The 13,412-nt window shown below is 43.6% G+C and overlaps 1 protein-coding gene across 1 annotated transcript in view; it reads right to left on the bottom strand.

Annotated features, from left to right (window-relative positions):
* Positions 1–13,412, bottom strand: part of BMP2 (bone morphogenetic protein 2) — a 250,350-nt gene that overhangs the window by 196,627 nt on the left and 40,311 nt on the right. The window contains exon 2 of the mRNA XM_062610140.1: positions 12,819–13,047. The gene's annotated coding sequence lies outside the window, so the exon portion shown is untranslated. The remainder of the gene's footprint in view (positions 1–12,818; positions 13,048–13,412) is intronic.

The following is a 13,412-nucleotide window of genomic DNA, read 5'->3' as shown; positions in this document are numbered from 1 at the left end:
CCTCACACAAATTCCCTTTTCTCAAAGCCATGTTTTAATCCCTCCTTAATTTCATTCTCTGCCATGTTTCCTGCTTATCCCTTCTGTGCAGGTGAAAGTTCTGCTAGTAACAGACACACAACATTGCCTTGGGTTTCAATTCCTCCTGCTGATTGCTTATCCAACACACATAACTTTTGGAGGACCAGGGCCAGTCAAAAGCACTCCTACAAGAGGGCTTTATTGGCTGCAAACTGGCAGGGCAAAAAGCACTGTGCCTCCAGGACCTGGGTGATAATTCAGTTGCAATTTGGTTTCGAAAGTCTCAGAAGTTTTCCCTCTTCAACAAAACCAGGCTCTTTTGTAAGTGTAAAACATTGTCTAAGTATAGCAAAACTCTATGAAACATCAAGCTAAAGATCCACAGCAAGTGCCAAGAATTTATTGAACAACAATGTCCTCTGCTGGCAGGAACTAGGCTCAACTTGTAACACTTAACTGCATTACGAGTTCTGCCCTGTGATTCTGGGGACATCATCATGAATACATCATTAAAGGTCTGAACAGGAAGGAAGATTTAGATTAGATATAAGGATGAAATTCTTCCCTGTGAGGGTGCTGAAGCGCTGGCACAGGGTGCCCAGAGAAGCTGTGGCTGCCCCATCCCTGGCAGAGTTCAAGGCCAGGTTGGACACAGGGGCTTGGAGCAACCTGCTCTAATGGAAGGTGTCCCTGCCTGTGGCAGGGGGTTGGAACTGGATGAGCCTTAAGGTTGCTTCCAACCCAAACCAGTCTGGGATTCATTCTATGAAAATCAACATTAGGATAATTTCAACATTATTTGGATAGTCCTGTCTGGTTCACCTCAGATGAGGGCAGAGGCCAGGGTATATTCAATACATAAAGCTCTGATGATAGCAAATAAATGTGAGTATTCAAGATAAACCTATGTGACTTCAAGCCCCAGTGAATGGAGCAGCAACATGGAAATGGAATCCAGATTCTCCCCTCAGCCTTACTGCTTATCCTCCCTGCTTATCTTCAGGCAAATCAGGTCTCTTCCGTCTATCCAGATTTTGAAAGCATCACAACAGTGAAGACATCATTTGTCCCACTAGACATTACCACAAAAAGGAGCTGAGGTGCTTTCAAGAGCACACAAGTGACACAGGAATCTGGGATTTATTTGTGTTAGACACAAATACAAAGAGTATTCAGGTTCTAGAAGAGACTTACAGACCCCTACCTGACCTGGGTGCTCCCACACACTCCAGCAACAACCTAACTCCTGTTAATCCTCTTTAAACACAGTGGAGTTGACAGCTGCTTTGTTGGGCTCCTCCATGTCCCTGTGTGCCGGTTCTGAAGAGTCTGCATTTTGGTAATGCTTCCCTAAATGCCTGCTCCAATTCTCATGCAAAAATCAGTGTACCTGAAACCCAAGTGTAGGTTTACTGCATCAGATTGCTGGAAACAGGAAGCAAAAAGCAGCCAAAGGGAAATTCTCCATGTTCATTCCTAGCAGGAGCTGCCCAGTGTTCCTCAAACTCCTTCTATGCCTCAGAGAGGCAGCTGCACAATCACATATGAATAAACGCTCATGAATCCCAATTATCATCAGGATCTACCACTGCTGTAGTTCTAGTTAGTTCTAGGATCTAACTATAACCCTAAAAGCACCCGACGACACTGACAGAGCTTGACAAGTCTGTTGCAATTCAGGAAGGTAAACAAGAGTTATCCAATGTATTTATAGGAAGACCAAGCAAACTTCTGGGCTCAAATTCACTTTTATCACATCCCCTGAGGTTTTGAGCTTGGTTGCTCTTTGCAGCTACACGAGCTGGTCTAAGAAAAACAATTACCTCTCCCAGTGAGCTTTGGTTCCTTGATATCCTCAGAGTACCACAGCTACAGCACCACTACAGCAAGGGTTTCTCCAACTTTCTTCAGCAGCCAATGGAAGTCGTCAATGGAAGAAACCTCCAACACCTGCAATGACTACCCTGTGGCTTAAGAAAGAAGCTGGGCTCAGGATAAGAGGATTGTGAATCAGTGCAATGGTTTGAAGTGTCACAATGACAGTACTTTGGCAAGGCACAGAGAAAGCTGCACTGTAAGGTTGCATGAGACAAGGTGATCAAAATAACTGAACAAATCCCATCACAAAAGAAGCAGAATGACTCCTAAGGATCCTTTAGCTTGGTCACCAACCCTATTTATATGTTTTAAGAGACCATAAATACTTTTATCTGCACTCAGGACACCGAGAGCTTTCCCAGTTTCTATATAAAGAAGTCATTTTGGGCAGATCAAAACAATAAAGGCCCAGGACTCCTGGATGACAGATGCCAGGATGTTAGTAACCATAAATGGTTTTCAAATATGGCCCCATCACCATCCCCCCCCCCAGTAGCCCTTTCAAGTGGGAATTACAAATTGCTTACTTGGAGAGGAAATTTCAAACAGGCCACTTATCAAAAAGTGCCAAATAAACCTGTCATTGGGATCGAAGTTACAAACCATTCCTAAACTCTGCAGACATTTCCTGAGCCTGTGAACTCTGATCTTGGCTTCTAATAAACATGACATCAGCTCCCCAGCACTGCAGACACAAGACACATGACCCACCACTATGTTATCGCTTCCTCTGCAGTTCCTTGTAGGATCTGTTCTGAAGCACAACATCAATGGGAGACTTTCTGTGTAATTCACAACTGGGTTCGGTTGAGGTCCTTAAAGGGAGGTCAGAGCAGCACAGCATGGCAGCAGTGAGCTGCAAATCTTATTGCAAGGATCCACTTAAAAGCAATCCCGCATCAGAGACCCTCGAGTTTTCCAGGTAAGTGGGTTAAGACAAGACTACTGTTGCTGTCAAAAGACTTACTAACTCCTAACCTCTCATCCTAGAAATGGAACTGAGCCCTTAAGAACACTGATTAAACACATATACACTGAGTAACACATGGCTACTGAGTAACCTTTCAAAACCTGTTAAGAATGATTACAATATGCTCAAAGATTTCAAACGCTGCAATAACAATCACCTTCATTCCCAGAGAAATTCCAGGGAAGGATTACGACAGCTAAAGCTCCACAGTTTACTTTTTCCAGGAAGGCACTTCCTTTGCAACCAAGTTTGGGGGTTGAAATTGAAGTTGGAACAATAGATTTAAAAGGAAAGTTCCTGTTTATCTCTGGGCTGGAGACTTGACCAAGACCCTTCCCTGACACCAGACAAAAATGGGCCATCAGCTCAATAAACTAAGATTCCAATAGGCACTGAACTAGGGCTTTTGGGAAAGACACTTAAAAAAACATGTTATGAGAATCAGGCATTTGTAAAGGTAATTCGTAAATATCCCATCTGAATAGGGAATATTCATCTAGAAATGCAGCCTCTACTCCTCCCTAAAAGACAGATATTTCTTTCATACTTGGGTACCCCAAAAGACTTCCAGATCAAACACAAGTCAGAGCCAGCACAGCGTAATACACAATGAGCTGTTAAAAAGCTTTATGATTAACATATGAAACTTGCTGGAAAAGACCTCTCTAAAAGTCTCCAAGAATCCACATGGATAGCAAGTTATAGTAGTCGAAGACCCAGAGAGCTGTCCAGAGCCCTGGGAGAATGACTTCCTGATTTTCATGTCTGCTTTTCCCCCTCTTCCATCCTCATCAGTTCAGAACCTGCAGTTTATAGAAGCAGGAAAGTCCTGTTGGTCAGTATGGATCAAAAAGGAGAGCTACCTGCCCCATAGTGTAAACTGACTACCAGCATCTCTAGTCAAGTTTAAAGCAGTTGCACAGCAACAGCATTCTAGCACAAAGGTGCTTAAACATCCTCAAGTCACAGTAGCCTTGGCACGTGGTGAGCCTGCTAGCTGTAACACCAATGTTTGACTCTTCTCATGGCAGGATATACACCCTGCCATTCACTGGGACACAGAGAGGCGCTCACTCTGTCAAACAGATACAGAAGGAGACATAAATATGTTATAGATACGTTATATCTATATATAGATATAGATATATGTTATGCTATAGATATACAGAACATAACATATTATAGATATACAGAACATATATAATATGTTATGTTATATAATGTTATACATACAGAACATAACATGTTCTGTATAACACATTCATGTATAACATGTTATATACAGAACATAACATATATAATATGTTACGTTATATGTTATAGATATACAGATATACCTCTATATATAGGTGTGTATATATATGTATCCATACATATATGTTATACCACTGTCACAAGATCGAGCAGGTCCTTGGGAACCTGCAAAGCTCAAAGCCCCTCCATGCTCTCCTGTGGGGAAGGGGAAGCCCCTTGCTCCTTAATGTTGGTGGATTTTACTCCAAGTACTTTTCTTAGGAAGGGAAAAGAAACTCACAGAAGGCACAAGATCCCTGGCCCGTGTATGCTGACGATCAAAAGAAATTACCCAGTTTGTATTACCTGATCATTCAGCCTTCTAGCTGCACAGCTGTAAAAACACATGGATTGCCTCAGTAGTAAAAAGGACCAGCAATGTTGTACCAACATCCTGGATCTGCAGCACTTCAGCAGAAATGAAAAGAACACTGACCCTTGAACTGGACTGCCGAGGAGGGGACTGCATGGGGAGGGAGCTGACTGGAGTTAGTCAGAACAGGCAGGCAAAGCCGTGCTCTTGCTAAGGGAGCCAAGTGATCTTTAATGCCCAGGAAAAATTCGGTGCTTTGGATTGAGTGACTCATGGAGCAAGGCAGCACCTCCTACCAACGTGCTGTGGCATTCATACCCAGAAGGAAGTGTGTCAGCTACTGAGTCATGCAGCTCCGAAGGATAGGCTGTCGCCAATCTAAACACGAACTCTGCCCGGCCCTGTTCAGTCCTGACATTACCGTAGCCCAAGGTTAAGCTCATCTCCCAAGAGCTTGCTAAAATAAAAAGCTTTCTGGTTATAAACAAAGTATGATTTCCAAACCCAGGCTCCCGGGACCATGCTTGAAAGCCCAGCAATTTCCCTGCACACACATTTAGCCTTCTGACATCAAAGCGCCTGCAATACAACCTGCTGGAGGGACTGGAAGCAAAACGGATTGGCCACTTAGGAGCAAACTTTAATATAGGAGTGGGACTTGTGTTTTTACACTACTGACCTACATTTGCAATTCCCTGGAGGTAATTTTGCCCAGCCTATAAAAAGGAAGAGCTATAAAGCCAGCTATATTAAGTTGTTATGCAATAGAAAGCACAGCTGCGCTGAACAAAAACAGCCCAGGACAAGAGGAGCAAACAAAAGCCATGGAGTTCCGTGTAGGAAAAACTAATAGGTTTCAGCTAACAAAAGAAGAGACTTTTAATTAACTTGTTCTGATTGAGTGCAAAGATAATTAAATTACAGACACAACCACAGGAGTGTAATCAGTTTAGAAAAACCCACACACCGACACAAAGGATTTTCAAGATCCATCTATTAGAAACCAGCTCCACTTCAAGCGCTTTTCTTAAACTCTTCCTTTGTTAAATGCATTCATGTGCTTTCTTTTAGAAGGCTCTAACTCCAACTCGGTTTAATCAAACCCTTGAAAGACAGCTCCTGATCCAGTTCTTCTGATGTTTTGTGGTTTTCAGGTTAGTTTCTTCTTTTCATGCAATGACTCGTGAATCTCACCTTCCACTTCATCAAGGTGTAGCTGCCTTTCAGCTGCACGGGGGGACCTGCATGCAACACAAGGGCTCCAAATGACAAATCAAAAGCAAAGCTACAAAACAATGAAACTGGGCAGAGCTACTTTGCTACAGTCAAAATACAGAGGTGGGATTTAATTCAGGGGAAGGTACAGCTCACAGCTGGAGACCTCCAAGGCTTGACAGAGGGAGCTTACTTAATGGTAAAGGGAGTGTATTTGTTAGGATGAGTGTGCATCTATGTCAAATCATGAGGGTTCTGCACTGTCCAAACTGTGGTATTCTTTAGCAAAAATAACAGCCCACCTTTCCAGTGACAGCAAAAGTCACTCATTGTTTGATCCATGAAGGCCCAGTAAAGAGTCTGTACCAGGCCAAAGCACAAAGGAACATGTTCAACAGGACCATTTATACCCATAAATCAATCTTAAAACTTCAGTGCTTTGCAAAACTAATCCAGAATACATAATCTTACCCTTAGGAATAAGGGCTCCTGTTAAGAGGAACTCAGCAAAGAAAAGGGAATACACTGATGGCGTGCTCTTTGAGGTCTACCCAAACACATTACAGGTGCTCAGAGCATTGCTCCTGAACAAGCAGCCACAAAACCCCTGCACACACTTGCCTGGTAGAGATAAGACGACAAGAAGGCGGCATTTTCCATCTGAATGGAATTAGCTGGAATAGCATCTGCTGGCTTGTAACACCCCAACCAGAGATGAGTACAACAAACTCCTCCTTCACCCTTAATAAATGCCACACTAAAGAATGAATGACATAAACCTGAAACCACCACATCCTCAAGCTCTTCTGCCATCTGTACAGTGCAGCTGCACTGGTCCTAATCCCAGACACCCTCGCTGAAGAGTTGTCTCCCAGCAATTTCAGGCCTCTTATAGGGATATGTTTTACATGAGCAACAGGTTCCACACTTTGGCTTTAAAAAGGCCCAATACAGGTTGCTCACGCTAGTTAATGAAATGCAATACCTGGTGTTTATTAAATCCTGAATGTGATGCCAAGCACACCTACCATGGCAAAAACCTTCAGTGCTTGCTGGGCTTAAACCAATAATAACCTGGAAAGAAATATAAACCCCACTCCTTGATGGGGGCAGAGATACCATCGTGGATCTCACTTCTGTATAGCAATCAAGGGCAAGGAGGAAATTCGGGCAGGAAAGGCAAGCTTTCCTCAGAGCCCTAAATCAGAAGCGTGTTGTCTGCCCCAAGAATTAGTCATGCAGATGTGTACATAAGGTGGTTTCACTCGTTTGTATCCTGCACACCCCTGGCATCAGGTGCCGTGCCATCAGCTAACACGCTTGAGGCCACCAGATGTCCCCTTCCGATGCTCCGGTCGCATTCACTTATGTCCATGTAGCGGTGGTCCCGGTTAGTAAGGCTGCAGTGGCATCTACTGGTCACAGCCCGGCGAGACAGGCGGTAGCTATGTCAGCTCCCAGTTTCTCCCATAGAATCACAGAAACAACTAGGTTGGAAAAGACCTTTAAGGTCATTAATGACAGAAGAGCTTTTCCAGGCTTCTTGCACTCCTAGTATTTCTTCTTCTGCTGCTATATCTTACTGCTGTCATTTATTCTTGTTGCTGTTAAGATGCTTTGAAGAGGTTATAGTAGTGGACATTACAGCTTCTTGTCATCAATGAAGACATAAGGAAATACCTCAGGATGTGAATGTAGCACTCCAACCAATCCACAGTTAGCCTGTACCCTACCAGTAGCACAGCAAAAATCAGTGCCATTTTATGCCTGGCTCAGCTGGGCTGCTGAGAAAGCCTACAAGGCCATTGCCAGCCACTGAGCCACATTTGGCCCTCCCTAGATACTTGTGTTTAGCACATCTTGCAATGTTTTTATTCCTTCAGGTCCTCAAAGATTCACATGAATGAGACAGGATGTGATTCAGTTACAGGTAGAGAGAAAAAAAACTGAACTCAGACTGGTGTGAGCGATTAAAGGAGACTTGTGGACATGTGTGTTATAAGAGTTTGTCACTAGGGAGTTTCTCTTACCAGTGCTAACTGTGAAGCAAAACTGAGCATTGTACTGCAGCTCTCAGTCTGTGGAAAGTCAAGTATCCAACACTTGATCTTACAAAGAAAAGAGAGTTTTCTTCTGCCACAGGGAAGAAAATAACAACTGGTCCAACCACAAGCACAAGCACAGGCAAGAAGCACAACATTGGGTCAGGGCCAGAAAAATAAAGAGATGCGAGTGACACCTCTATTATAACAACTACTGGTTTAGTCATCTTCAGAGATCCCTCCTTTGTAAAGAGATACTTAGAGCAGTACTTCAAGGCTTGAAAACTTCTCCAGTTTTTAAAGAGATGTGCCTTGGTGAGGGTTTTCTTCTTAAATTAGTATTTAAATAAGCAATACAATATTCCCTATTCCATTTGGAACACACTGTTCTCAGAGTCTAGCCTTCCTCGCAGAGGTGAAGCTTTGAGAAACATGAATTAACATGAGGGCAATGGTAAAATCCTAAGAGCTGTTAATCCACCAAGAGACCGGGGAGGAAGGAGAAAGGAATATCAAGGAGAAAACCTACCCTCAGGCACATGAATCTGCACATGATCTTTCAGAGTGGTACCTCTGCTACATCTTTCACTGGTCACAGCCCTTGTGGGGGAACTCCAGACACTGCCCAGCCCTTTGGAAAATGCTGACACCGATTTAGATGCCAGAATAGAGACAGGAAAGTCTTATTTAAAGCTTCTATTTTTAAAAGGCTGGGTGTAGCATAAAGAGTTGTATGTTTGGGTGGGAAAACCAAGTTTAGCAACGCATCATGCATATTGCTTTCATCAGAACTTACTCATTCAGGAGAGTTGCACAACCCACTTCCACAGAAGCATCACTTAAAATACAAGTCTGTTAATGAATTGCTTCATAGCGAGATGCAGCCTCCTGCTCCACACCACGTTGCATGGACCAGGGAATTCCTCTTCAGATCTTCTAATGGAGGCCCATGGGGCTAATCCTGCCCACAAAAGACACCTCTACAGCCCTGCCTGAAATCCCTGTGTCTCTGAAACATCCCATTTACAACTGAACCCCTCTGCAATCTCCAGTTATTCTTTTACCCTACAAGGTTCTCCTCTTGCAGCTCCAGGCTCCTTAGGGCAAGACTGTCTTTAGTCAATCTGCACAGACATACGACGTTCAGCTTCACTTAGACCTTGTAAGTACAGCTGTAATATTTAAAGTGTCTTAAAAAGGATGAAGAATGACTCTGGGTGGTATTAATCTGAACAGTTTCAAACTGAAAAGGTCAAACAAAGGTGAGTCTATTTATCTTAAAAGCTTCCATCAAACAGCCCCAATCCAGCTTCAGATAATATCTCAGAATGTCACTCCAGCTGAGAAATAGTATCCTAAGGAAAACAGTTCTAATAAGAGCATGTAATCAAACAACTATTTTGAAGCCAGTCTTCTGCATTCCAGTTTTAGAAGGAATACTATCAAATCCTGCTTGCCTTTGGGACCTTTACTTCACCTGTTCCAACAGCTAGGAGTACAACTGCGAGACATCCTCATCAGACATGATACAGTGCACATAATATTAACAGACTAAAAGATCTATAACAGACACAGTGGTAATACTGTATAGCTTTACTCACCCCAGCATCTCAGAACTGTAGTTTTGGAACAAAAGGGAACACTGTTATCAAAACTTGCGGGGTGGATAACAGAGGCGCAGTTATTTGGCAAGCAGCAGACTGCAGATCAGCACACACCAACCAAACCCACACACAGTCCTACAGGACATGGCCACATTTTATTGCTAATAACTCATCCTATTACCAAAAGGCTGCTACAAAGGTGTTAAAGTATTAGCTTTATGTACAAGCAGTAGAATATGCATGGCCTTCCAGCTAAAGCTCCAGCCTTGGCATCAGGATTTCAGCCTTAGTTCCACCCTCTGAAAGGTGTATAACTTTGCACAGCCCTGTAGCCACACCAGTCCTATTTCCTGCTTGCAGAATGAGAACTGCTACTTGCTTTCTCACACCCACAACAAAGCTAGCATGAATGTGTTAAAGTTTGACTTGGGATCTACAAGAAACACAACACGAGTGCAGACTAAACCCATTGGCCAACACTACGCTGTATCTTGTAGCCTGGAACTTTTAAAGTACACAGTCAGGCATACTAACCTCTAACTCAAATTTTACAACTCCAGAGCAGGTGTTCAGATTCTAAGGGTGGAGAAGGAAAAGGTGCTTCTTTCAATTTACCATGCAGATACACTTTTCATAGTTGCCCAATATTCTTTCACTTGGGACCATCTCCCTGTAGCCTTGACAGGAGCACAGAAAAGGTAACACTAAGAATCACATTTGACAACCAAGCCATCAGTTGGGGTTTTTTTATAGCCTGAAGAGTCCAAACCACTGTGTTTTGCTCTGTATGGCTAATCAAGGGACTAAAGGAAGGTAAAAAGCTGAATGATAGGATAAGTTCATCCTTGGTCATGGAAAAGGAGCGCTACTTGCAACTAAAGCTTTGCAGAGCATCATTGCTTCAGCTGAAAACAGTGTGACAGAGGTCTGAGTCATTCAATCAGCTGTCTGGGTCACATACACATTGTTGTGGTCATTTTCAGGCATCATTGCCCTTGGTTTCCTCTGTGTAACAAGACCCCTCCCACTCACCCTTCTCTGTTCCTCGTATCAAAGGGGTTTCTGATAAGTGTTAAATGACTCAGACTTTGCACTAGACACGCCGCTGTTTCATCATGAGCATGAAACAGGCAGTGACAGAAGGTCAACTTTCAAAATCCTTCAGAAGCACCTTGCCCAGAGGGTAGACAGACTCTTTGCAAGCTTGACTCAGAATGGATCATGGCTGTCTGCTCTGCACCCAGTCACATCAACCGCCGACCCCAGTTCAGACCTGCAACAGAAGTTTGAACTCTCCTAAAGCAAGAATAAAATAAGGGGATTTATTTTTCCTCTTAATGCAAATACCATTGCTTAGCTCTGTATAATCTCTCCATGTACTGCAGGCCAGTTATCTTGCAAAGGGTGACATTTTCAGTTTTTCTGTTCTACATATACAAGGTATTTCTTATTGTCTTATTTCACAGAATGGTTTGGGCTGGAAGGGACCGTTAAAGCTCATCCAGTTCCAACCCCCTGCCACAGGCAGCGACACTTTCCACTAGAGCAGGTTGCTCCAAGCCCCTGTGTCCAACCTGGCCTTGAACACTGCCAGGGATGGAGTAGCCACGGCATCTCTGGGCAATCTGTGCCAGTGCCTCACCACCCTCATAGTAAAGCATTTTTTGCTAATGTCTAATACAAATCTTCCTCTGGCAGGTTAAAGCCATCCCCCCTTGTCCTGTCTTCTGCCAAAGTTTCAGATACTTATGCCACTGGCTTCATCAACTGGCAGCATAGCCAAGAGACACCAAAACTAAAGTATTACCATCCTTCTCACCATGGCCCTTTATTACAGAGTAGCTTTTAAACATGGAGACCTACAGATCCACTGTGGTGAAGATCAGCTTTTCTCAACAGCTTTGCCAGTACTGCCTGATACTCATTCCAGGGCTTGAACTGACTTGGGGGGGTTATTAGTAGGGATACAAGAGATCCATGCATTACTACTTCAACTACAGCCAGTGAAAAGGATTCTTCTGTAGCACAACAAAGCACATCTGCCTGCCTGGTACGTCTCAAAGGCAGACTCCAGAAGCCTCATTACAAAACAGTGCAAGTTCTCCACAGGGAGAGATGGCATGGCTCTTAACACTTGATGCCATTATCTGAAGAACTAGTCTCTGGTGACCAGCTATAAGACATGGGGATACAACACTGATATTCTCTCTTTAGTTTTATCACACCCTTCACCTGGAATCTAAGCCAGGATACTCACGACAGCAACAATAGCTTCTTAGCTTCACAGCTTCAATAAATCCAGAAGTGCCAGATACAGATGTCCCTGCAAGTAAGTATTTTGCACATATCTCTATGTAACTTTTACCTCAAAGCCTACACTGAGCTCACCCACTGCCCTCCAAACTCAGGGCACCCTCATGAGCAGTCACTTGGAAAAGCTGAAGTGAGGAAGTGCCTAAAGAAACTTGGGGGAAATACAGCCCTTGCCACAAGTTGATACCATCCCCCCCCCGTTTCTGTTCTGGATCCGCTTTTGACACAGCCTGACACACCCCAAGTGGGAAAGTCTGCTTATGGAGAAGGAAGAAATATTATGTCTGCTACATAGAGGATGTGAAGAGAACCTATGTAAAGCAGGCTGGATAGGAATGGAATTTTGGGAAGCAGATGCATCCGTGAGCTGAAGTGACCCCAACAGTATCTGAAGTTTAATACTGAGCAAATTCTTTTCCCCATAGTTAAAGTAAGATCATAACAGATATACAGAGGCCCATCAAGAAGACAAGACACTTTCTCCAGACCTTGTGTTTGTTAATAGTGACATAAACACAAGAAAAAATAAAGCCTCATATGCCCACTGGTGATAACTTAAAACAGCAGCATAGTACAAGAAGGCAGGCGCTATAGAAAGTGTATTGGAAGAAGAATTAAGTCTTTTACTAAAAAATGATTACTATTCTTTGTGATGTTACATTCTCATGCTCTCAAAATACACATTTAGCTACTAAGAGCCTCCTAGCTATAGGCAGTTAGGAGACCCCATAGGAAAAGGAATCAAACTCCTAACAGATCATATGCAGTCTTCACTAACTCCAAGAATGAAGTCATGGGTTATCTATATCCCATTAGCCTCATTCTTGACTAGCGGAGCGGTTTAGCTTAGAAACTGATTGAGAAGGTGCAAGTAGAGGTTTCCTGTCTTTTTCCAGAGGACTTCCGGCAGAGAAAAGTTGCTGCTCAATTACAGTTTCCCCACCCACCATCTCAAATGCTAGGAGAATTACAGGGGTTCAAATCCTACTTCCTCTGCCTCCTATGAGCATGCTGTATCCAAAACAGACCTTAACTTTGCACCTCCTCAGAAGTAAAACATCACTGCCTTTAATGCTGTGGGTATGGATGGTCAATGCTGACTGAAAATCCAGCCACTTCCCGGCACCTAAACCTTGTAACAGCGTATGCTAGATTCAAAGAGAACTTACCCAAACTTCTTTGTCCTCTGGCTTTTTTCCAGGTCTTTTCCTCTTCATCCAGCTCCTTCAACACATGGCGAGTGCATCTCCCTCTCAAAAGGATCTGGCACATGGATTGCAGGGCATTTTCTCCAGAGCAGTGCAGAAGGAACACACGCCATAGCCCTCCTGGCACAGCAGAGCAAGGCTGATATCAACCTCCACAGTCTCTTCCCTCAAGGTAATTATTCACAAGCAACTGGAGAAAAAAACAACAACAAAACAGCGCTCACGCTTGGAAGAGGTCAAGACTTGGACCAACCTGGAGATGAGAGTCAATGTTTGCTAATACGTCTGGCCTGGCAACCACCTTTACTTATATTTGCTATCTCTCAAGCATCTTTTTTGCCTGATTTAATCAAGGCCCTGCAGTTCTGCCCAGAGCATGGGTGCTTTATTTGTTTAAATAAGAAACCACAAGGATTTGCTTCTGCGCTGAGCAGCAGCAGACTCAGCTGTTTACAAGCTTCCCCCTGGACCTCTGCATCATGTCTCTGATTAGGCAGGATGGAGCACCAGGAAAAGCTTCTCAGTTCTGTGTCCCACCCACACAGGTAATGCAAA

The sequence above is a fragment of the Pezoporus occidentalis genome, unplaced genomic scaffold (genome assembly GCF_034315485.1).
Source record: "Pezoporus occidentalis ecotype Australia unplaced genomic scaffold, CSIRO_AGI_Poc_V1 ctg10, whole genome shotgun sequence".
NCBI classification, from domain to species: Eukaryota; Metazoa; Chordata; class Aves; order Psittaciformes; family Psittacidae; genus Pezoporus; species Pezoporus occidentalis.
Note: the sequence above shows the minus strand (reverse complement) of the source record. Positions and strands in the feature narration are given on the sequence as shown.